We start from the raw sequence: 24500 nt of genomic DNA on the forward strand, positions 1-24500 counted from the left end.
TTATGTGTAGAAAAGAAAAGTTCTCGGAATGTCCTGGAAATCCACGGAGGCACTTTTTGGAATTAATAAGAATTTTTGGCGAAAGAATCAATGCCAGGGGGCCCACAGGCTGTCCACAAGACAGGGGCACCCCCCAGGGCGCGGCTTCCTATCTCGTGGGCCCCCTGGACCTCAACCAACGTCAACTCCAACTACATATATTCACGTTCGGGGAGAAAAAAATCAGAGAAAAAGTTTCATCGCGTTTTACGACACGGAGCCGCCGCCAAGCCCTATCTCTCTCGTGAGGGCTGATCTGGAGTCCGTTCGGGGCTCCGGAGAGGGGGATTCGTCGCCGTCGTCATCATCAACCATCCTCTATCACCAATTTCATGATGCTCACCGCCGTGCTTGAGTAATTCCATCGTACGCTTGCTGGACGGTGATGGGTTGGATGAGATTTACCATGTAATCAAGTTAGTTTTGTTAGGGTTTGATCCCTAGTATCCACTATGTTCTGAGATTGATGTTGCTATGACTTTGCTATGCTTAATGCTTGTCACTAGGGCCCGAGTGCCATGATTTCAGATCTGAACCTATTAAGTTTTCATGAATATATGTGTGTTCTTGATCCTATATTGCAAGTCTATAGTCACCTATTATGTGTTATGATCCGACAACCCCGAAGTGACAATAATCGGGATACTTCTCGGTGATGATCGTAGTTTGAGGAGTTCATGTATTCACTATGTGCTAATGCTTTGTTCCACTTCTCTATTAAAAGGAGGCCTTAATATCCCTCAGTTTCCGCAAGGACCCCGCTTCCACAGGAGGGTAGGACAAAAGATGTCATGCAAGTTCTTTTCCATAAGCACGTATGACTATTTACGGAATACATGCCTACATTACATTGATGAACTAGAGCTAGTTCTATATCACCCTATGTTATAACTATTGCATGAGGAATCGCATCCGGCATAATTATCCATCATTGATCCATTGCCTACGAGCTTTTCACATATTGTTCTTCGCTTATTTACTTTTCCGTTGCTACTATTACAACTACTACAAAAACCCAAAAACATTTATCTTTACTTTTGCTACCATTACTATTATTATCATACCAGTTTTGCTACTAAACACTTTGCTACAGATACTAAGTTATCCAGGTGTGGTTGAATTGACAACTCAACTGCTAATACTCAAGAATATTCTTGGCTCCCCTTGTGTCGAATCAATAAATTTGGGTTGAATACTTTACCCTCAAAAGCTGTTGCGATCCTCTACACTTGTGGGTTATCACCCCCTTCCTATGTATAGGGATTTTGTGAGCAAACAATTTATGGGAGCAAGAATAAACTAGCATAGGAAGGAAAAACAAGCAACTTCAAGATTTTCAACACATGGAGAGGAAACTTGATATTATAGCAATACCTACAAGCATATGTTCCTCTCTCATTATAATTTTCAGTAGCATCATGAATGAATTCAACAATATAGCTATAACATAAATCCTTCTTTTCATGATCCACAAGCATAGAGATTTAATTAATCTCCACATAAACAAATTTATTCTCATGAATAGTAGTGGGAGCAAACTCATAAAAATAACTATCATGGGATTGAAAATATAATGATGACAAGTTTCATGCTTATCATTATTCTTTATAATATACATGCCATCACCATAATCATCATAGATAGCAACTTTGTTGTCACAGTCAATTGAAACATCTTCCAAAATAGTGGATTCGTCACTAAATAAAGTTACGACCTCCCAAAATCCACTTTCATAATTATTACAATAAGATTCAACACCCTCGAAAATAGTGGGATCATTAGTACCTAGAGTTGACACTCTTCCAAACCCACTTTCATCAATATAATCATCATAAATAGGAGACATGCTTTCATCATAATAAAATTTCTCATCAAAACTTGGGGGAGTAAAAATATCATCTTCATCAAATATAGCATCCCCAAGCTTGTAGCTTTGCATATCATTAGCATCATGGATATTCAAAGAATTCATACCAACAACATTGCAATCAAGCTCATCATTCAAAGATTTTTTGTCAAACATTTCATAGAATTCTTCTTCTATCAATTGAGCACAATTTTCCTTTCCATCATTTTTCACGAAAGACATTATAAGGATGAATAATATTATGCAACCATAATTCCATTTTTTGTACTTTTCTTTTTATAAACCGAACTAGTGATAAAACAAGAAACTAAAAGATTCGATTGCAAGATCTAAAGATATACCTTCAAGCACTCACCTCCCCAGTAACAGCGCCAGAAAAGAGCTTGATGTCTACTATGCGACTTTATTCTTGTAGACTCGTGTTGGGCCTCCAAGCGCAGAGTTTTGTAGGACAGTAGCAATTTTCCCTCAAGTGGATGACCTAAGGTTTATCAACGTGGGAGGCGTAGGATGAAGATGGTCTCTCTCAAACAACCCTGCAACCAAATAATAAAAAGTCTCTTGTGTCCCCAACACATCAAATACAATGGTAAATTGTATAGGTGCACTAGTTCGGCGAAGAGATGATGAAACAAGTGTAGTAATGATAGTAGATATTGAACAATAAAAAAAGAAAGATAGAAATTGATAAAACAAAGCACATGTGGTATTGCAATGCTTGAAAATGAGGCCTAGGGTCCGTACTTTCACTAGAGCAATCTCTCAACAATACTAATATAGTTGGATCACATAACCATCCCTCAACGTGCGATGAAGAATCACTCCAAAGTTCCTATCTAGAGGAGAACATAAGAAGAAATTGTTTGTAGGGTACAAAACCACCTCAAAGCTATTCTTTCCGATCAATCTATCCTAAAGTTCGTACTAAATAACACCAAGCTATTATTTCTGATCGATCTAACTAAGAGTTCGTACTAAAATAACACCATATGATACACATCAACCAACTCTAATGTCACCTAGATACTCCAATGTCACCGCGAGTATCCGTGAGTTGATTATACGATATGCATCAAACAATTTTAGATTCATAATACTCAATCCAACACAAAGAACCTCAAAGAGTGCCCCAAGATTTCTATCGGAGAAACAAAGACGAGAACGTGCATTGATACGTCTCCAACGTATCTATTATTTTTTATTGTTCCATGCTATTATATTACCTATTTTGGATGTTTATTGGGCTTTACTAAGCACTTTTATATTATTTTTGGGACTAACCTATTAACCGGAGGCCCAACCCAAATTGCTGTTTTTTTGCCTATTTCAGTGTTTCGCAGAAAAGGAATATCAAACGGAGTCCAAACGGAATGAAACCTTTGGGAGAGTTATTTTTGGAACAAACGCAATCCAGGAGACTTGGAGTGGACGTCAAGAAAGAAACGACGCGGCCACGAGGTAGGGAGGCATGTCCCAGGGGGGTGGACATGCCCCCCACCCTCGTGGCTCCCCTGACCGACTTCCTTCGCCTATATATATCCACATACCCTGAAAACATCCAGGAGCACCACGAAACCCTATTTCCATCGCCGCAACCTTCTGTACCCGTGACATCCCATCTTGGGGCCTTTTCCGGCGCTCCGACGGAGGGGGAATCGATCATGGAGGGCTTCTACATCAACACCATAGCCTCTCCGATGAAGTGTGAGTAGTTTACCATAGACCTTCGGGTCCATAGTTATTTGCTAGATGGCTTCTTCTCTCTCTTTGATTCTCAATACAAAGTTCTCCTTGATCTTCTTGGAGATCTATTCGATGTAACTCTTTTTGCGGTGTGTTTGTCGAGATCCAATGAATTGTGGGTTTATGATCAAGTTATCTATGAGAAATATTTGAATCTCCTCTGAATTCTTTTATGGATGATTGGTTATCTTTGCAAGTCTCTTCGAATTATCAGTTTGGTTTGGCCTACTAGATTGATCTTTCTTGCAATGGGAGAAGTGCTTAGCTTTGGGTTCAATCTTGCGGTGTCCTTTCCCAGTGACAGCAGGGGCATCAAGGCACATATTGTATTGTTGCCATCGAGGATAAAAAGATGGGGTTTATATCATATTGCTTGAGTTTATCCCTCTACATCATGTCATCTTGCCTAATGCGTTACTCTGTTCTTATGAACCTAATACTCTAGATGCATGCTGGATAGCGGTCGATGTGTGGAGTAATAGTAGTAGATGCAGAATCGTTTCGATCTACTTGTCGCGGACGTGATGCCTATATACATGATCATGCCTAGATATTCCATAACTATGCACTTTTCTATCAATTGCTCGACAATAATTTGTTCACCCACCGTAATACTTATGCTATCTTGAGAGAAGCCACTGGTAAAACCTATGGCCCCCGGGTCTATTTTCCATCATATAAGTGTCCGATCTATTTTATTTTCCAATCTTTACCTTCCAATCTATATCATAAAAATACCAAAAATATTTATATTATTATTATCTCTATCAGATCTCACTTTTGCAAGTGGCTGTGAAGGGATTGACAACCCCTTTATCGCGTTGGTTGCAAGGTTCTTATTTGTTTTTGTAGGTATGAGGGATTTGCGTGTAGCCTCCTACTGGATTGATACCTTGGTTCTCAAAAACTGAGGGAAATACTTACGCTACTTTGCTGCATCACCCTTTCCTCTTCAAGGGAAAACCAACGCAGTGCTCAAGAGGTAGCATGCGTCAACCCCTATGCATAGATTACCCCAATGTCACCTCGGGAATCCGCAAGTTGGGTGCCAAAACACATATCAAGTGAATCAATATGATGCCCCATTGTCACCACGGGTATTCATAGCAAGACATACATCAAGTGTTCTAAAATCCATAAAAGTATTCAACCCGATAAAACGAAATATCAAAGGGAAAACTCAATTCACAACAAGATAGAGAGGGGAAAACACCATATGATCCGACTATATTAACAAAGCCTGCGATACATCAAGATCATGACATCTCAAGAACACAAGAGAGGCAGAGAGATAGAGAGAGAGAGATTAAACACATAGCAACTGGTACAAACCCTCAGCCCGAGGGTGGACTACTCCCTCCTCATCATGGTGGCCGCCGAGATGATGAAGATGGCCACCGGTGATGATTTGCCCCTCCGACAGGGTGCCGTAACAGGGTCTAGATTGGTTTTTTCGAGGCTAGAAAGGCTTGCGGCAGCGGAAATTCGGATCTAGGGTTATTTCTAATGGTTTCTCTATTTATAGGACTTTTCAGCATTGGAATTACGCGAAGATGGGCCTCGAGGTGAGCACAACCCACCGGGGCAAGCCAGGCCCCTCTGGCGCGCCCTGGTGGGTTGTGCCCTCCTCGTGTCTCTTCTGGCCCTCCCACGAAGCTCCTAGTGCCTTTTTTGTTCGAAAAAAATCATCAAAAAGTTTTGTTGCATCTTGAGAACTTTTATTTCTACACAAAAAACAACACCACGGTAGTTCTGCTGAAAACAGCGTCGGTCCGGGTTAGTTCCATCCAAATCATACCAAAACCATATAAAATTGTTGTAAACATGGCATGAATACTTCATAAAACTATAAATACGTTGGAGACGTATCAAAGGGCTCTGCCGGAGGGCAAAAGTGCTCCTGCCCAAGTTCCGCCTCGAGACGGCGGCACTCTGTCCCAAAAATCCTCCCCTCATTTTTTCTAGGTCGAAATGACTTATATACCAGAAGAGGGGCACCAGAGGTGGGCCTAGGAGGGCACAACCCACCAGGGCATGCCTGGGCTCCCTGGCGCGCCCAGGTGGGTTGTGCCCACCTGGTGGGCCCCCTCTGGTAGTTATTCGCTCCAATATTCCTCATATATTCCAAAACAATGCTCTGTAAATTTTCAGCTCATTTGGAGATGTGTAGAATAGGTAACTTTGATGAAGCTTTTCAGGTCCAGAATTCTAGGTGCTGGTATTCTCCCTCTTCGTGTAAACTTTGCATATTATGAGAGAAAAGGCATTAGAATTACTCCATAAATCATTATTATGCATAAAACATAGTAAATAACAGTAGGTAAACATGATGCAAAATGGACGTATCAACTCCCCCAGCTTAGACCTCGCTTGTCCTCAAGCGAAAACCGAAATCGAAAAACATGTCCACATGCTTAGAGAGAGAGGCGTTGATAAAAAGAAAATACAGACATAGAAGCATCATGCATATTATCATAATAACAACAAACTTTAACATAAAACTTTATCACATAACTTTCATCATATAACTTCTCATGCACAAGTAACAATTCATCACAACATTGAAGTATAAAGCATAAACTCTATTGAAAACCGACAAACTATGATCTCAGTCAACTTTGCAACTACAATTCATCATGTTTTCAGGAAGGGTCACGTATCAGAGCCTTTTGACAAGTCCACATACTCAACCATCATATAACCTTCTATGATTGCTAACACTCACCGCATACACAGGAGCAAATAGTTTCAACCGGACACATAGAAAGATAGGGGCTTATAGTTTCGCCTCCCAACGTATTCACCTCATGGGTGGTGTCAACACTAAGAACTCATGCTCACCCATATCCAAGTGGATATATGTGCCTAGATTTCCTCACCACATGATGCTTGCAAAATATAAAATAAAAAGGAAAGGCAAGAATACTTTGACTCTTGCATAAAACTAAATACATAAAAGTAAAAGATAGGCCCTTCGGAGAGGGAAGTAGAGGTTTCCATGCGCTTTTTGTTTGTATGCTCAGTCTCTTAGTGCAAAATAACATCACGTTATATTGCCCCTTATGATAGCAACCCTTATTATGCAGTCTGTCGTTTTTATTATTTGCCATCACAAGTTCGTACAATGCTCAATTTTCTCTTACACTAAATGATCTAACACATTTAGAAGCAATTTTTATTGCCTTTTCGCACAGATGACAACTTACTTGAAGGGTCTTACTCAATCCATAGGTAGGTATGGTGGATTCTCAAAACAAGATTTGGGTTTAAGGGTTTTTGGATGCACAAGTAGTATCTCTACTTAGTGCAGAATTTTTGGCTAGCAAAGATAGGGGGCAAGCACCACATGTTAAAGGATCTATGACAATATAACTTCTATGTGAATATGAACAAATATAAATCATTACGTCGTCTTCCTTGTCCAACGTCAACAATTTTGGCATATAATATGTTGGTGGGGGCTCGCAATCATAAAAGATGTCCAAGATAGTATATTTGCATGTGAATCTTCTCTTCCCTTATTAATTCTTTCATGAATTGCATCATTCACCAATGCTATGTTTCTCAATCTCCAATAAATTTTACCACTTATACTTTTCCTTATGTGATGTCATTACTTACCATAAGATTAGCATATGACCTTTTTCATTTATTTTCCTTTCTTTTTTTATTGAAACATAAAAGTAAAGAAAGCAAAACTCAAACTAAACTTTATTATATATCTCGCTCATGATTACAAGGATAGACAGATCACTAAGCAAACACTCGAAGAAAGATCGAACTAAACTTTTATTCAACAAATTCAAAAGATAAATAAAATCGAACTAAGATAAATAAAAGCAAATATAATGGTGGTGATACGATACCAGGGCACCTCCCCCAAGCTTGGCTCAAGCCAAGGGGAGTGCCCATACCATGAGCTCAAGTCTCCTTTGGTGGTGAATAAGAAGGTGGTGGTGATGAGGTAGTAGCAAGCTTGTCCTTCAGGCTCAAAAGATACTCCAATCTACGGATGATGCTCCAGAGGGAAATGTTGTGCTCTTGCAATAGAATATTTTCACGAGTGAGATATTTGTTCTGAACACGAACCGCTTCAATGGTCCTAAAAGCTTCAAATTCAGTGGGGTTAAGATGTTCATAGTATGGTTGGAGGATATCTTTGTCTTCCTCCTCAGCAGGCAAGGCTTGCTCTACTTCTGGGGCTTACTCTCCAACAGCTTTCTTGCTCTTGTCCCCCTTTAGGACTTCCTTTGGTTCTTCTCTCTTCAGTTCTATATTCATCAACCAAGCATCCTCTTCTATGTTGTTGGAGAAGGGAGAAGACATGATGCCTGGCTTGATGGATCTGACAGAAAAACAGCAAGAAAGAAGAACAAAAGATTTCTCCGTGCTACAGTGGTCAATACATTCGAGGGGTATATAAAGATTATTTATCTTGGGGTACAAGCAAACGGGAGAAAAACGGAGTCCGAAGGCTACCCGAGGTGGGCACAACCCACCTGGGCGTGCCTGGCTGCCTGGTAAGCCAGGCGTGCCCTAGTGTCTTGTGCCCACCAGGGTTGCCTTCCTAGTTGTTTCTTAATTTCCTAATTTTTGTAATATTCCAAAACTGACAAAAAAATATTTTTGCAGATTTTTCGGAGTCCGCTTACTTACTGTATCATGTACGTCCTCTTTTTTCATGATTCTGGAGTATTCCGGAAGGTTTCTTTTATGTGTTCCTCCGGTGTCATGGTTTAAATAATACTACTTTCAATATTAGTAGGTGTACCTGAGATATAATGTTTAATTCTTTGCCCATTGACTACCTTCGGGTTAGTACCTTTGGCATTATTTATTTTGATGGCTCCAGAACGATAAACCTCTTCGATAATAAATGGTCCTTCCCATTTGGAGAGAAGTTTTCCTGCAAAGAATCCAAAACGAGTGTTGTACAAAAGAACATATTCACCAACTTTGAACTCCCGCTTTTGCATTCTTTTGTCATTCCATCTTTTAACTTTTTCTTTGAATAATTTGGCATTTTCATAAGCTTGGGTTCTCCATTCATCTAGTGAGATAATATCAAATAGCCTCTTTTCACCGGCAAGTTTGAAGCCATAGTTGAGTTCTTTAATTTCCCAATATGCTTGATGTTCTAACTCAAGAGGCAAATGACAAGCTTTTCTATAAACCATTTTATAAGGAGACATACCCATAGGATTTTTATAAGTTGTCCTGTAGGCTCAGAGTGCATCATCCAGTTTCTTAGATCAATTCTTTCGGGACCTATTGACAGTTTTTTGTAATATTAACTTTATTTGTCTATTGCTAAGTTCAACTTGACCACTAGATTGAGGATGATAGGGTGATGCAATCCTATGGTTGACATCATATTTAGCAAGCATTTTATGGAAAGCACCATGAATAAAGTGTGAACCACCATCAGTCATTAAATATCTAGGGACTCCAAACCTTAAAAAAATAACTTCTTTAAGCATTTTAATGGAAGTGTTATGACCAGCACTACTAGTTGGAATAACTTCTACCCACTTGGTAACATAATCAACAACAACCAAAATATGAGTGTACCCATTAAAAGAAGGAAAATGTCCCATATAATCAAAATCCCAAACATCAAATGGTTCAACAACAAGTGAATAATTCATAGGCATTTCCTGACACTTACCGATATTGCCAATTCTTTGACATTCACCACAATATAAAACAAACTTACGGGCCTCCTTGAAGAGAGCGGGCCAATGAAAACCAGATTGCAATACCTTGTGAGCAGTTCTATCTCCCGCATGATGTCCTCCATAAGCTTCGGAATGACATTTCCATAGGATTTGTCCCTGTTCATGCTCAGGTACACAACATCTAATGATACCATCTACTCCTTCTTTATAAAGATGTGGGTCATCCCAAAAAGTAATGTCTTAAATCATAGAAGATTTTTTTATTTTGATGGTAGATGAAACTAGGCGGTATATATTTAGCAACAATATAATTAGTATAGTCATCATACCAAGGAGTTTTATGAGAAACATTTATTGAAACTAATTGTTCATCTGGAGAACTATCTTCAATAGGTTGTGGGTCATCAAGAATATTTTCCAACCTAGGCAAGTTGTCAGCTATGGGTTCTCAACTCCTTTCCTATTAGTAATATGTAAATCAAATTCTTGAAGCAAGAGAACCCACCTAATGAGTCTAGGTTTAACATCTTTCTTTTACATAAGATATTTTATAGCAGCACGATCAGTGTGAACAATTACTTTGGAATCAACAATGTAAGATCTGAATTTGTCACAAGCAAACACAACTACTAAAAATTATTTTTCAGTAGTAGCATAATTCTGTTGGGCACTGTCAAGAGTTTTACTAGCATAATGGATAACATTTAATATCAACTCTTTGTCCTAGAACAACACCAACTACACAATCTCTATCATCACACATAATTTCAAAAGGCAAGTTCCAATCAGGTGGTTGAAATGCAGTAGTTAAGGCTTTCTTAAGTATTTCAAAGGCTTCTACACAATCATCATCAACAACAAATGGAAGATCCTTTTGTAAAAGATTTTATGAGGCCTAGAAATTTTAGAGAAGTCTTTAATAAACCTCTTCTGGAAACCAGCATGACCGAGAAAACTACGAATACCTTTAATATTTCTAGGACATGGCATTTTCTCAATTGCATCAACTTTAGCTTTATACACCTCAATACCTCATTCAAAAAAATTATACCCCAAGACAATACCTTCATTAACCATAAAGTGACACTTCTCCCATTCAAGAGAATGTTAGTTTGCTGACTTCTCTACAAAACTCGATCCAGGTTTGATGTAACACCCTGAGTATCATGCTACAGTAACCCCTGGGATTAATCTAATCTTTTTGCTAAACAATGCATGATCATCTTTGATCCTATCTTTTTAAAATTCCACTTGAATTCGAATTCAAATACTAATTGAAATTCAAAATTTCACAAACATGAAATCTAAAATGTTCATCATGTGGCAAATAATCATTTGTTAATATTGGTAGTGAACCAACCTTTTTATATGGTGCTTAACTGCCCTAAAGTAAATAAAACAATGGCCTAATCGATAATTTAGTTGCCTTTTTAAATTGTAAAATTACTAAACTATTTTATTTAAATGTTAAACTTAATATGGAAGTAGCCTAAATTATACTAATACTTTAAGTGTAAATTTTATAATTTGTAAAACTATTTTGGTTTTGGTTTTAAAATGAAAACAGAAAAGTTTTAATAGAAAACCAAAAGAAAAATAAAAATAAAAGGAAAAAAGAGGAGGCCCCCATGCCCCCCAGTGGACCTTAGCCCACTCGATCGGCCCAGCCAGGCCAGCTCGTTTCCCCTAGTCGCCTTTCCTGTTCGTGCGACCGCGGGCGTGGTCGCCGCCCGACCGACTCGCCGCCCCACGCCGCAACAGCGCCGGGATAAGGATGAGCCTCCCCTACCTCCTCGGTCCTTACCCCCCTTCCCTCCACCTCGTCGACGCGCTATCGTCACCGTCACCGGACCACCACCGCAGCCCCCGCCGTCCCCAGGCGCCCCCGACGTGCCCTTTCGCTTCGTCGACGTCTGCTACATCTTCCCCGTCCATGAGCTCAAGTTGGTTCGAGCCGGAGCGCCAGCTACTTCCCCGTCATCAACCTCCATCCGCCTCGGGTCACCGCCACCTCCACTCCAGCCTCCACGCGTCTTCCCCGGGCCTTCCCTGCAACGGTAGTGAGCCACTGCCCCTCCTCCTCCTCCTCTTTAGCTCGTCCGCGTGCTGTAGGTCGCTCCCGCCATTGTGCCCGAGCTCTCGCGGAGCTCGCGGTCTCCGCGCCCTACCTTCCCCCACGCTGCTACTGGCCCTCCGCGCGCGCGCTCGTGCAGACCCGCACGCCCTCGCTTGCCTAGGCCCGCGCGCTGCTCCCGCAGCTGTTGCGGCCGCCCGTGCCTGCCCGCGACCCACCGCGCCCCTGAACCTCGCCAAAGCTCGCTCCTGGTCATGCCCAGCTGCCCGTGTGTGGCCTCACCACTACTGCACCCGCTGCCTCTGTTGCCTGCAGCTGCGCCGCTGCCGCCGAACCTCCCCACCGCGCCCCGACGAGTGCCCCACCTATGCCGCTACCGCTGCCGCCGGCAAGTGCCTCAGCCCGCGCCCTGCGAGCCCGCCGCTGCCGCCGCACCTTGCTCCCGCCATCGCTCTGCTGCAGTGCGTGCTGCGCCGCGTGTAGTGGCGGTTGGCTCCCTGACAAGTTGGGCCAGCCCTATTAGGTTTAAAGTAAATATGTTTGCTAGTGTTAATTAGAGATAACCCCCCTCCTAATCTCACTTACAGGTGGGCCACCTCGTGTTAATCAACCCAAATTAATTAAGATGCTAAAACAGAGTCAATGATGAGCAGGACCCGCCTACACTATTTCCCCTTGGACCAGTCAATGTTGACTGGGTCAACTAGGCCCCACTGGCCCACTGTCAGCCCCACAAAACAGTGCTGGTTGCACTGCACCGGCTGCACCCAGCCCCTTTTCTGCGTTTTTTTGATTTAGTTAATTAAAACAATTTCAGAAAATGTTCAAAACTTTAGAAAATCATATAAAATAATTCGCAACTCGGATGAAAATAATTTATATATGAAAGTTGTTCAGAAAAATCCAACGAATCTGAGTGCGCGGTCCGTTCATCTATCACATGCCCCTAGCATGCTGAACATGGAACCGTCCCCTCTCGTTCCTTTGTCCGGAAAATACCAAACGCCGGGAAAACCTCTTTGGATGTTTTCTCTTTCCGTCTGCAACTGCAGCACGGCGAGATGTCACCCCTAGCATGACATATTGCTAAGTTATTTATTGTGATGCCTTGTTTGCTTTATATTTATTCTTTCCCCCCCCCCTCTTCTCTTAGGTAGACCCCGAGACCGATGTTGCCACTTCGATCGACTACGTCACCGATGACCCTTCTTCCTTGTCAATAGAGCTTCCAGGCAAGCAAACCTGCCTTGGTCATTTCGATATCGCCCATTTCTTTCCCTCTCATGCTTGCATTAGAATTGCTACTTTTTTTGTATGATCCTATTACGATGGATAGCCTGTTTTGTTAACTGCTTTCATACCTTACCTATTTATCCTAAACTGCTTAGTATAGGCTGGTTAGTGATCCACTAGTGACCCCTCAATTTGTCCTAGTTGCCCTCGCTTGATGACCGATAACTCGATCAACGTGATCGACGTCCAGGCCCCGACACCGCACATCACCCCCCTTAGTTGTACAACTCTGCAGAGTTATTATCGAGTGCCGAGGGTGATACCTCATCAGCACTTCTGATGTAAACCCTGTAGTGTAGCTATTTGGTCATGGTCATCGAGGGTGATTCCTCCTTCATCACTCCCGATAACGACTATGTCGTACAACCTCTCAAGTGTGGACCATCAAGGGTGATTCCTCCAAGTCCACCTTGATGGTTACATCGAGTGGGAATCCATCGACGGTGATTCCTTGGGTTCCCCCCTTAATGTTTTGGACACATGGTTACTTTGACCTACCACAGAACCATGATGACATCGGGTCGGCCCCGAGGGGTACCCACGAGTGATGTGAAGTCAGGTTGACCTAGAGTGTACCCGACAGATAATTACGTGGCACAGCCGGTCATTTTTTCCCTTGTCGTAAGTCCATGATACGGGGCGACGGGGTCACATGATCGTGAGTCTCTGCTCGTTACTGCGCACTACCAAGACACTAACGGTTTAGATATGTGATCCGAGTAGACATCTCACGTATTTTGCACTAACCACCATGAGGGAATAAGTATGGGCACTCTGCGTCATATGATTCTTCCAAAAGCTCACTGACATCAGCGACTGAGTGGCACGCGCCGGGTTAGACTTGTGAAGCCTGCACTTGTATAAGGGGGCTAGGTCTGCTCACCGGCCGTGTTCGTAATGCGCAGGATTGCAAAGGATGATTGGCCCATGACCCCTTCGCATTTAGGATGTAGACCAGCGTGCTGGGTTCTCTATTGAGCCTAGGTAGGACTACGATGTGTTGATCGGCCAAGGCCGGTCATGACCTGATGGTGTCTCCGACCCAAGTTGATCGAGTGTGTTGGATAAGTTGGTGCACCCCTACAGGGAAGTATTATATATTCGAATAGACATTTCCATGGTAACGGATGCTCAGAGTTGTATCCTGATTGATACAACTAGAACTGGATGATGACATATGTAAAGGAGATGATGGCACCGGGATTGCTTTCTCTTAGGGAGTCGAGAAAGGATCTCTGGGCACTAATGTTACAACATACTCGTTAAATATAATATGCTATTCTGTACTCTTCTAAATGCTGCAAGATGCTAATCTTTGATAGGCTAGGATTTCCCCTTCTCTCCTGGTATTCTGCAGTTCAGTCCATAGACACTACCCATTTCATTGATACCGATGCATATGTAGTGTAGACCCTTGCTTGCGAGTACTTTGGATGAGTACTCATGGTTGCTTTGCTTCCTCTTTTCCCCCTTTTCAATTCTTCTCGGATGTCGCAACCAAATGGTGGAGCCCAGGATCCAGACGCCACCGTTGATGATGACTACTACTACCCCGAGGGTGCCTACTACTACATGGAGGCTGCCAATGACCAGGAGTAGTTAGGAGGCTCCCAGGCAGGATGCCTTGCCTTTCTGATCGTTGATGTTTGTGCTAGCCTTCTTAAGGGAAACTTGTTTAACTTATGTATGTACTCAGATATTGTTGCTTCCGCCAACTCGTTTGTATTCAAGCTGATGTATTCGAGCCTTCGAGGCCCCTGACCTTTAAAATAAAGCTTGTATTATTTTAATTTGTGTCTAGAGTTGTGTTGTGATATCTTCCAATGAGTCCCTGATCTTGATCGTACACATTTGCGTGTATGATCGGTGTATGATTGAATCGGGGGCGTCACAAATTGGTATGAGAGCCGACTGCCTCTAGGTAGCCCCCTTTCCAACTCCTTGGCCGAAGTTGAGTCTAGTCCTTGAAAAACTTTTACTAACATTGATTGTGTGGCTTACGGGCCCACATCACAAATGGGTGGTATTAGTATATTTTATTCCTCATCTTTACTATGGGACTCTAATCTCTCTTCTATTCGGGTTAAATGATCTTGCTAACTCTAACACTAGGTTATCGTAACTACTTCTCCCGAGAGAGCCCCTTATTCCAGTTGATCGCTTGGTGCACCAGAAGATTCCGAAGATACTCTCCGATGTTTTTCTCGAGATCCTTGTGCCCTTAGCCATTGCAATTCCCTACCACCGATAAATCCATGTGGATAGCTACAAACACTTGCCGTCCATACCTTCATTTCCAATTGCTCTTGTCATTACAAGATACCCTGAAATACTTTCCGAAAGCTCAAGAATCTATTGTGTGTGCTGCATTGCAGCTCCTTTTTCGCATGAATACATGTACGGGTAATCCCTCACACTTAATCGAGATTCGTTCATTCCCAATTGTTCATGTGTTTCACAAAAGCCTTCGAAATACTATTCGATCTTCCGAAAATCCTAAGCAGCCTATTGCTTTTGAAATTCTTGCTTGCTTGCATTATGGTTAATCCCATAAGTCTAGTAATCTTGTTGGCACCCTTTGTCACTATCATTTTGAGTTTGTTGATCAATATGTTGAGGATGCTCGCAATCCTCAGTCAAATCCTAGAGTTCATCCTTCCGGCTCAAACGTCATTTTGAACATGAGCTAGTTCTCATCCAATCAAATTGCCACCGGTTGTACCTCTAGGTCTATTCAACTTACTCAAATTTGATCAGAGCATCTGATTATGATACACCGATCTTGAAATCATATTTTTTTGTATTTAAGCATCAAATTATTCAGACTTTTCTATAATCCAATGCCTTTGCATTCTTTCTTCTTCTGGTTTAGCATCGTTACACATCAGATTCTTTATGGTCCCCCAGACCCATCGCTGGATTATTATCCGAAAGTGTCCTTCATATTCAATAACTTTGTGAGTCTTTTCTCAAATACATGATGCCTTTGGTAAATTTGTATCCTATATTTTTATCAACTGTGATCTCCTTTCGAGCTTGTGTTAATTACTCCTGAAATTTGTGGTATATGTTCCTAAGATGCCCCGATGGGATGAACCTATTCCTTTTATAATCTGTGTGAACACGGAAACTTCTACGGTTCATACTCTACTGGTGTTATGCCAGATAAAATTTCAACACTATAACTTCTTTGAAGACGAGAAGTGAATGAAAGGTTAGGCATTGAAGAAGTGGGAGTCGACCTTGAACTTTGTGTTCATGCCCGTGGACATGATGTAGACCGTATCATGGAAGCTTCTTGTAATAACAACTATTTCTTTGATGTAATATCATCTGGTATCTGTGAATTGATCCTTTGCAATCGTGGTTCCGACCATATTTTCTCCTTGATGCCATTTCTCAAACAAATTAAAGCACTTGCCTTCTGCTGATCAATACATCTCCGCAACCTCTATTTTGATCTTCCTTCGAGTATTACCCTCTGGTATCTTGAGAAGAACAAAGAACTGTGTTGCTTCCTATGAGTCTTCATCTAGTATTGCTTCTCACTGATTTCAGCTTTCCCCAAATTCCGAGTTATTAGTCACTCGAAACACCGATAAGTGAATTGATTCCACACCCTGATTCAATAACTCTAAGTAATTTTTGTTGCTTGTGAGTTTAATAGTCCTTCAAGTCATTCCTAGCCTGATCGGCTATATCATTATTGTGCTACATTTTAACTATGCTACCTGGCCCTTCTTCCCGGAGGACAATTTTTGCTGATGAGCTAAGCCTATGTCGATCTTCCTCGTCATACCATTTCACCTTGAACAACAAGCTTGATTTCGATTTTGTGTCATACCTATGGTTCCAATAACCTTTCGCTCATCATTTCTTTGACTTGATGTCATCGCCGATCGATTACATCTTCATGAAACCTCTCGACAAATATGTCGTGATCATCATCAACATTCTGAGCTCTTCCAGGTTATTAATCGAATTCATGATGGGAAATACCATCCTTGCCCCTTGATGAATTGTTGCTGAGCATGTGGGCCCCATCCTCATCTTTTCCTTGCTAGAATTGTATGACTTATTTTATAAGATGTTTCCGATGGATCCTTTGTGTATCCAAAGACGTACCTTTACCTGATGACCATGTAAATGCTATCTTGAAGCACGACTGTGGTACTCCGTTCATCAACAAGAACATTGGAAGCGCAATACTAAAATTTTCTTGATCAATTATCCAAACACCATGGCATGGGTAACATCAGGAGTTTCGTCGCCCCTTTTTCCCAAATGGTTATCTTCTTGTTGTTTTGATGGGTATATCAGTCTCTGCTTGTCCTTTAGAACGGTATATTCTAATATTTGAGTATAAACACCTTTCCCTTTCCATTTGTTTGATTAATATAATAATCGCATTTCCGTTCCAATGTTTTTTAACCTTTCTTGTGATATTTATGATATAAGCAGTAATATTTCCCTGCTTATGTTGACACCTCGATGTACAGCTCTGTTAGTGAGACCCTGTTACTATTGTTGATGACATTTCGGTAACCACCGATGGAAGAGAACTTTGCCTATTGGTCTGCCTCGTTTCAACGAGTAGGAAAATGGTTCTCTTCGTCCCTCGCCCTTGGTACCAATGTTGTAGCCAACATAACTGGCAGGCTACCCTCTGACATGCCTTGCTATCCCGACCGTGCAAGATGTCAGTGCCCTTTCTACTTTTAACCCACATGGTGGGCCCATAACCCACAGTTCCACATGATCGAAACCTGACTCTCATGTACACTCCTGTCTCCAAAGTTATTCCTCATGCTTGGCTTCGTATGTAAATCACGAGCCACCTTCCAAGAGACCATCTACTCTATCAAACGCAACACTTATTTTCATTGCCCTGAACCCCTTTCACCTTTTGATAGGCATCGAATGATTGCCTGCCCGCTCAAAACCCTCATGGTACCTTGCTACCTCTTGAGCTTGCGTTGTTTTTCCCTTGAAGAGGAAAAGGTGATGCAGCAAAGTAGCATAAGTATTTCCCTCAGTTTTGAGAACCAAGGTATCAATCCGGTAGGAGACGACGCACAAGTCACCGAATACCTGCACAAACAATCAAGAACTTGCAACCAACGCGATAAAGGGGTTGTCAATTCCTTCACGGTCACTCACAAAAGTGAAATCTGATAGAGGTAATAAAGTAAATATTTTTGGTATTTTTGATGTATAGATTGAAAAGTAAAGATTGCAAAATAGTAGATCGGAAACTAGCAAGATGTAAACGAGATTCAATAATATAGAAAAGAGACTTAATATGATGGAAAAGAGACCCGGGGGCCATAGGTTTCACTAGTGGCTTCTCTCAAGATAGCATATATTATGGTGGGTGAACAAATTACTGCCGAGCAATTGATAGAAAAGCGCATAATTATGATGACATCTAAGGCAATGATCATGAACATATGCATCATGTCCGTGTCAAGTAGACCGACTCCTGCCTGCATCTACTACTATTACTCCATGCATCGACCGCTATCCAGCATGCATCTAGAGTATTAAATTCATAAAGAACGGAGTAACACATTAAGCAAGATGACATGATGTAGAGGGATAAACTCAAGCAATATGATACAAACCCCATATTTTTATCCTCGATGGCAACAATACAATACGTGCCTTGCTGCCCCTATTGTCACTGGGAATGGACACCACAAGATTGAACCCAAAGCTAAGCACTTCTCTCATGGCAAGAAAGATCAATGTAGTAGGCCAAACTAAACCGATAATTCGAAGAGATTTGCAAAGATATCAGATCATGCATATAAGAATTCAGAGAAGAACCAAATAATATTCATAGATAATCTTGATCGTAGTCCACAATTCATCGGATCTTGGCAAACACACCGCAAAAGAGTATTACATCGAATAAATCTCCAAGAACATCGAGGAGAACTTTGTACTAAGAATCAAAGAGAGAGAAGAAGCCATCTAACTAATAACTATGGACCCAAAGGTCTATGGTAAACTACTCACGCTTCATCGGGGAGGTAATGGTGTTGATGTAGAAGCCCTGCGTGATCGAATCCCCCTCTAGCAGATCGCCGGAAAAGGCTCCAAGATTGGATCTCATGGGTACAGAAGGTTGCTGCGGTGGAAAAGTGGTTTTGTGGCCCCCCTGATGTTTTTAGGGTATAAGAGTATATATATGAAAGAACTAGGTCGGTGGAGCTACGAGGGGCCCATGCGGGTGGGGGGCGCGCCTACCCCCCGGGCGCGCCCTCCTGCCTCGTGGCCTCCTCTTTACGTCTCCGACTTCATCTCCGAGTCTTCTGGTTTACTTTTGGTCCAAGAAAGATCATCGCCAAGGTTTCATTCTGTTTGGACTCCATTTGGTATTCCTTTTCTTCAAAACTCTAAAATAGGCAAAAAAAAACAGAAACTAGCACTGGGCCTTCGGTTAATAAGTTAGTCCCAAAAATAATATAGAAGAGCATATTAAAGCCCATTAAACATCCAAAATAGATAATATAATAGCATGGAACAATCAAAAATTATAGATACGTTGGAGACGTATCATACCTTCTTACTTGGCTCTTGATATTTTCTAAAGCTTCAATTCGAGAGTTACTTTCCGCCACCTTCCCCAATGTAACCTACCAGATAAGCGACCTTGTAGAGGTCCGTTCTCCCAAATTTACCCCTAATAATTTTTGTAAGTGCGATGGAGTTTTCAAAGAAAGGATGATGACTTCGTCATGATGGACTGAAGCAGATAAATGAAGGCATCAATGTAATGGATCGACCTCTTCGAAAAGGGCAACCAAGAACGGGAAGATCCGTTAGAATTTCGTAACCAGAACTTTCCCCATACTACACCTCTTAAATCTCGGGACGAGATTTCTTATACTAGAGGAGATTTGTAACACCCCGAGTATCATGCTACAGTAACACCCTGGGATTAATCTATTTTTTTGCTAAACAATGCATGATCATCTTTGATCCTATCTCTTTTCAAATTCCACTTGAATTCAAATTCAAATACTAAGTAAAATTCAAAATTTCACAAACATGAAATCTAAAATGTTCATCATGTGGCAAATAATCATTTGTTAATATTGGTGGTGAACCAGCCTTTTTATAAGGTGCTTAACTGCCCTAAACTAAATAAAAAATGGCCTAATGGATAACTTAATTGCCTTTTTAAATTGTAAAATTACTAAATATTTTATTTAAATGTTAAACTTATATGGCAGTATCCCAAATTATACTCATATTTTAAGTGTAAGTTTTATGATTTGTAAAACTATTTTGCTTTTGGTTTTAAAATGAAAACAAAAAAGTTTTAAAAGAAAACCAAAAGGAAAATAAAAATAAAAGGAAAAAAGAGGAGGCCCCCTGCCCCCCACTGGACCTTAGCCCAACCGAGCGGCCCAGCCAGGACAACTCGTTCCCCCATATCGCCTTCCCTCTTTGTGAGACCGTAGGCATGGTCGCCGCCCCATGCCGCAACAGCGTCGGGATAAGGACGATCCTCCCCTGCCTCCTCGGTCCTCACCCTCGCTCACTGCCCCGCCCTCTCCGCCTCTCCCTCTCCCTACCAGATCTCCTTCCCTCCACCTCGCCGACGCATCGTCATCACCGTCGCCGGACCACCACCGCAGGCCCCGCTGTCCCCAGGCGCCCCCAACATGCCCTTCCACTTCGTCGGTGTCTGCTACATCTTCCCCGTCCACGAGCTCAAGCTGGGAGGAGCCGGAGCGCCCACTACCTCTCCGTCTTCGACCTCCGTCCGCCTCGGGTCGCTGCTGCTTCCATCGTCTCCGAACGCCACGCGTGTTCCCCGGGCCTTCCCTGCAATGGTAGTGAGCCACTGCCCCTCCTCCTCCTCCCCTTTAGCTCGTCCCCATGCCGTAGGTCGCTCCCGGTGTCGCGCCCGAGCTCCCGAGGAGCTCGTTATCGCCGCGCCCGTGGCCGTCGCGCCCTGCCTTCCCCCACACTGCTACTAGCCCTCCATGTGCATGCTCGCGCAGACCCACGCGCCCTCGCTCGCCTAGGCCCGCGTGCTGCTCCCGCAGCTGTCGCGGCTGCCCGTGCCCGCCTGCGACCTGCCGTGCCCCTGAACCTCGCCAAAGCATGCTTCTGGTCATGCCCAGCCGCCCCCTGTCCATGCTTCCGCCGTGCTCCGCCCGCCTGGGCAGCCCGGCGCCCGTGTGTGGCCTCGCCACTGCCGCACCCGATGCCTCTGTTGCCTACAGTTGGACCGCTGTCGCCGAACCTCCCCACCGCTCCCCGGTGCATGCCCCACCTACGCCGCTGCCGCTGCCGCCATCGGCAGCCTCCGTCCGCGCCCCGCGAGCTCGCCGCTGCCACCACACCATGATCCACTGAGCCCTTCGTCGTGCCCGCCGTTGCTCTGCTGCAGTGCGCGCTGCGCAGCGTGTAGTGGCCGGCTGGCTCCCTGACAAGTGGGGCCGGCCCTATTAGGTTTAAACTAAATATGTTAGTTAGTCCTAATCTCACTTATAGGTGGGCCATCTCCTGTTAGTTAACCCAAAATAATTAAGCTGCTAAAACAGAGTCAATAATGAGTGGGACCCGCCTACACTATTTCCCCTGGACTAGTCAATGTTTGCTGGGTCAACTAGGCCCCATTGGCCCACTATTAGCCCCACAACACATAGCTGGGTGCACTGCACCCGGTGCACCCAGCCCCTTTTCTGCGTTTTTTCGAATTATTTAATTAAAACAATTTCAGAAAAATGTTTAAAACTTTAGAAAATCATATAAAATAATTCACAACTCGGATGAAAATAATTTATATATGAAAGTTGTTCAGAAAAATACAACAAATCCAAATATGCGGTCTGTTCATCTGGCACATGCCCCTGGCATACTGAACATGGAACCATCCCCTCTCTTTCGTCTGTCCGAAAAATACCAAACACCGGGAAAACCTCTCCGGATGTTTTCTCTTTCCGTCTACAACATGTAGCACGGCGAGATGTCACCCCTAGCATGACGTATTGCTGACTCATTTATTGTGATGCCCTGTTTGCTTTATATTTATTGTTTTCCCCCTCTTCTCTCTAGTAGACCCTGAGACCGATGCTGCCACTTCGATCGACTACATCACTGACGACCCTTCTTCCTTGTCAACAGAGCTTCCAGGCAAGCAAACCCGACTTGGTCATTCCGATATCGCCCATTTCTTTCCCTCTCATGCTTGCATTAGAACTGCTACTTTTTTTATGATCCTATTATGATGGATAGCCTGTTTTGTTAACTGCTTTCATACCTTACATGTTTATCCTAAACTGCTTAGTATAGGCTGGTTAGTGATCCACCAGTGACCCCTCACCTTGTCCTAGTTGCCCTTGCTTGATGACCGATGAATCAATCAATGTGGTCGACGTCCAGGCCTTAGTTGTACATCATCCCCCCTTAGTTGTACGACTCTGCAGAGTTACTATCCAGTGCCGAGAGCGATACCTCGTCAGCACTTTTGATGTTAACCCTATAGTGTAGCTATTCGGTCATGGTTATCGAGGGTGATTCCTCCTACATCACTCCCGATAAAGACTCTGTGATGCAACCTCTCAAGTGTGGACCATCGAGGGTGATTCCTCCAAGTCCACCTTGATGGTTACATCGAGTGGGAATCCATCGAGGGTGATTCCTCGGGTTCCCCCCTTGCTGTTTTGGACACACGGTTACTTTGACTTACCACAGAACCATGATGACATTTGGTTGGCCCCGAGGGGTACCCGCGAGTGATGTGAACTCGGGTTGACCTGGAGGGTACCTGAGAGATAATTACATGGCATTGCCAGGCATTCTTAGCCCTTACCATAAGTCCACGAGACGGGGTGATGGGGTCACATGATCGTGAGTCTCTGCTCGTTACCGCGGACTACCAAGACACTAATGGTTTGGATACTAGTTGACCCATTGCACCAAATGGCGCAGAGACCTGCTGAAGACATGCTGTCGATGAAAATAGTTTCATGCTGCAAGAACCTTCAACTAAATCATGCTATTTTTTAAACATGCTTACATGTGTTAAACCATGCTATATTGAATATATGTTTAGCATGTTGTGTAATCCGAGTTTAAAAAAAGTGTATGACATGTATAGACCAGCTAAGGAAGCTTTTCAAGGATGTATTTTTTAGCGGTGTTTGTACCAAACTTTAATTTTTCATGTGCATGAAAAAAACCTCTTTGTGCTGTGCATATGTATGCATAGGTATTTGAAATGCCCATACGCTACCTAGCCCATCCACGAACAAAGTTGTGTGGCCTTTCAGTAGTAGAATATGAAGCGACAGGGACTGAATCCATCGAGCTTGTTTATCCCCTTTTCCTCCTCGGTTCCTCAGTTGGGCGAGATAAGCATTCCCAGAGAGGCGAAATTTCTCCTTTCCTTTGATTTCGGATTTCTCTGCATGCATGGATTTAGTTCTCATTTATCCGGATCTTGCATTTCTCCTCTTTATGTGGCGATTTTTACTTTTCTCGTATCTTTCTTTAGGCATCATAGATCATGTGTTGTAATTCTCTCCTAAAACATTTATGGATGTATACGTATGCAAATAAATCCTTGTAGTTATTTCTATTGTGCCAAATGACGCAGAGAACCATTGAATTCATATTCACATTGAAAAAAAACTTACTTTAGTTATTTTAGTTGTGGACAAGCACATATGGTAACAAATTTAACCCTTCTTTTTGCAAATAAAATCAATCCTCTTTAATAAAGAAATAATGGAGGTTTGTTGTCTACAATGAGATGTGCCTATAGATTTTAATTTTGTAGTATAGAATCTCATTGAAGATCATGCTATGTTGAAAATATGTGTATTTTTGAGTAATCTCCCATTGCGCAAAATGACACAGAGACCCACTAAACACCATTTGTGGTTTGACATAAAAATCCATTTATCAGTAGCACTATTTGTCTACTACATGCTTCATCAAAGTGTTTTATTTGTTTATAAAATGTATATGATTGCAGTCCTTTGATAACCCGATACAACATGTAAGTACCATCGACCACTGACATGAAAAGGAAAGTAAAATGCTGCTGTTACTTTGAAATTGACCTCGGGCTCAACTCACACATGTCATTAGTTGAGCTCATTGAGACTGAATTTCCTGACTGACCAATTACATTATCTCCACACTTCTGCTTCTATTCTTTCAACATGGACTGTTTACATGTGGCACACACTGTTGGCGCTTTTCAAATAAGCTAGAATGTGAAAAGCAGCAGCACCAGTACAGTAGAAAAGGCCATCTAGTTACTGAACTGGTCGTGCATGTACAAAGCACATAAACACTGAATGTTCAACACCACAGATGCCCCAAACATTTTCTCTTCTTCTGCCTCCAATGCGCCCTGATCGATCGCTTTATCAAGATAGATACTCCACCCAAGAACTACTGCCACAACCCAATCCATCATGAGACACACTAAACACCATGTGTGGTTTGAAAAAAAATCCATTTGTTAGTAGATTTAGTTTTGAGCAAGCAAGTAAGGTAACTATTTCTAACCCCTCCGTATAAGAAAATTGAATGGAGGCTTATATCAGGGTAACCGAAGTTTACAAAAAGGTATTGTATGTGTTGGATTTCTGATGATTTAGGTCGTGGAAGACCTGAACAGGCAAGCATAGTATTGCAAGTAAGAAAATGTGAAACATTGCTAATAACGTGCCTCATCTACCAGTAAGGGCTTTATTTTACACCAAAGTTTTAAGCGGCTACAGTTTACAATTCAAACCTATGACTGCACTCAAAGCCCATGATAGACATC

Source organism: Triticum aestivum, chromosome 6B, assembly GCF_018294505.1.
Source record: "Triticum aestivum cultivar Chinese Spring chromosome 6B, IWGSC CS RefSeq v2.1, whole genome shotgun sequence".
Classification (NCBI taxonomy): domain Eukaryota; kingdom Viridiplantae; phylum Streptophyta; class Magnoliopsida; order Poales; family Poaceae; genus Triticum; species Triticum aestivum.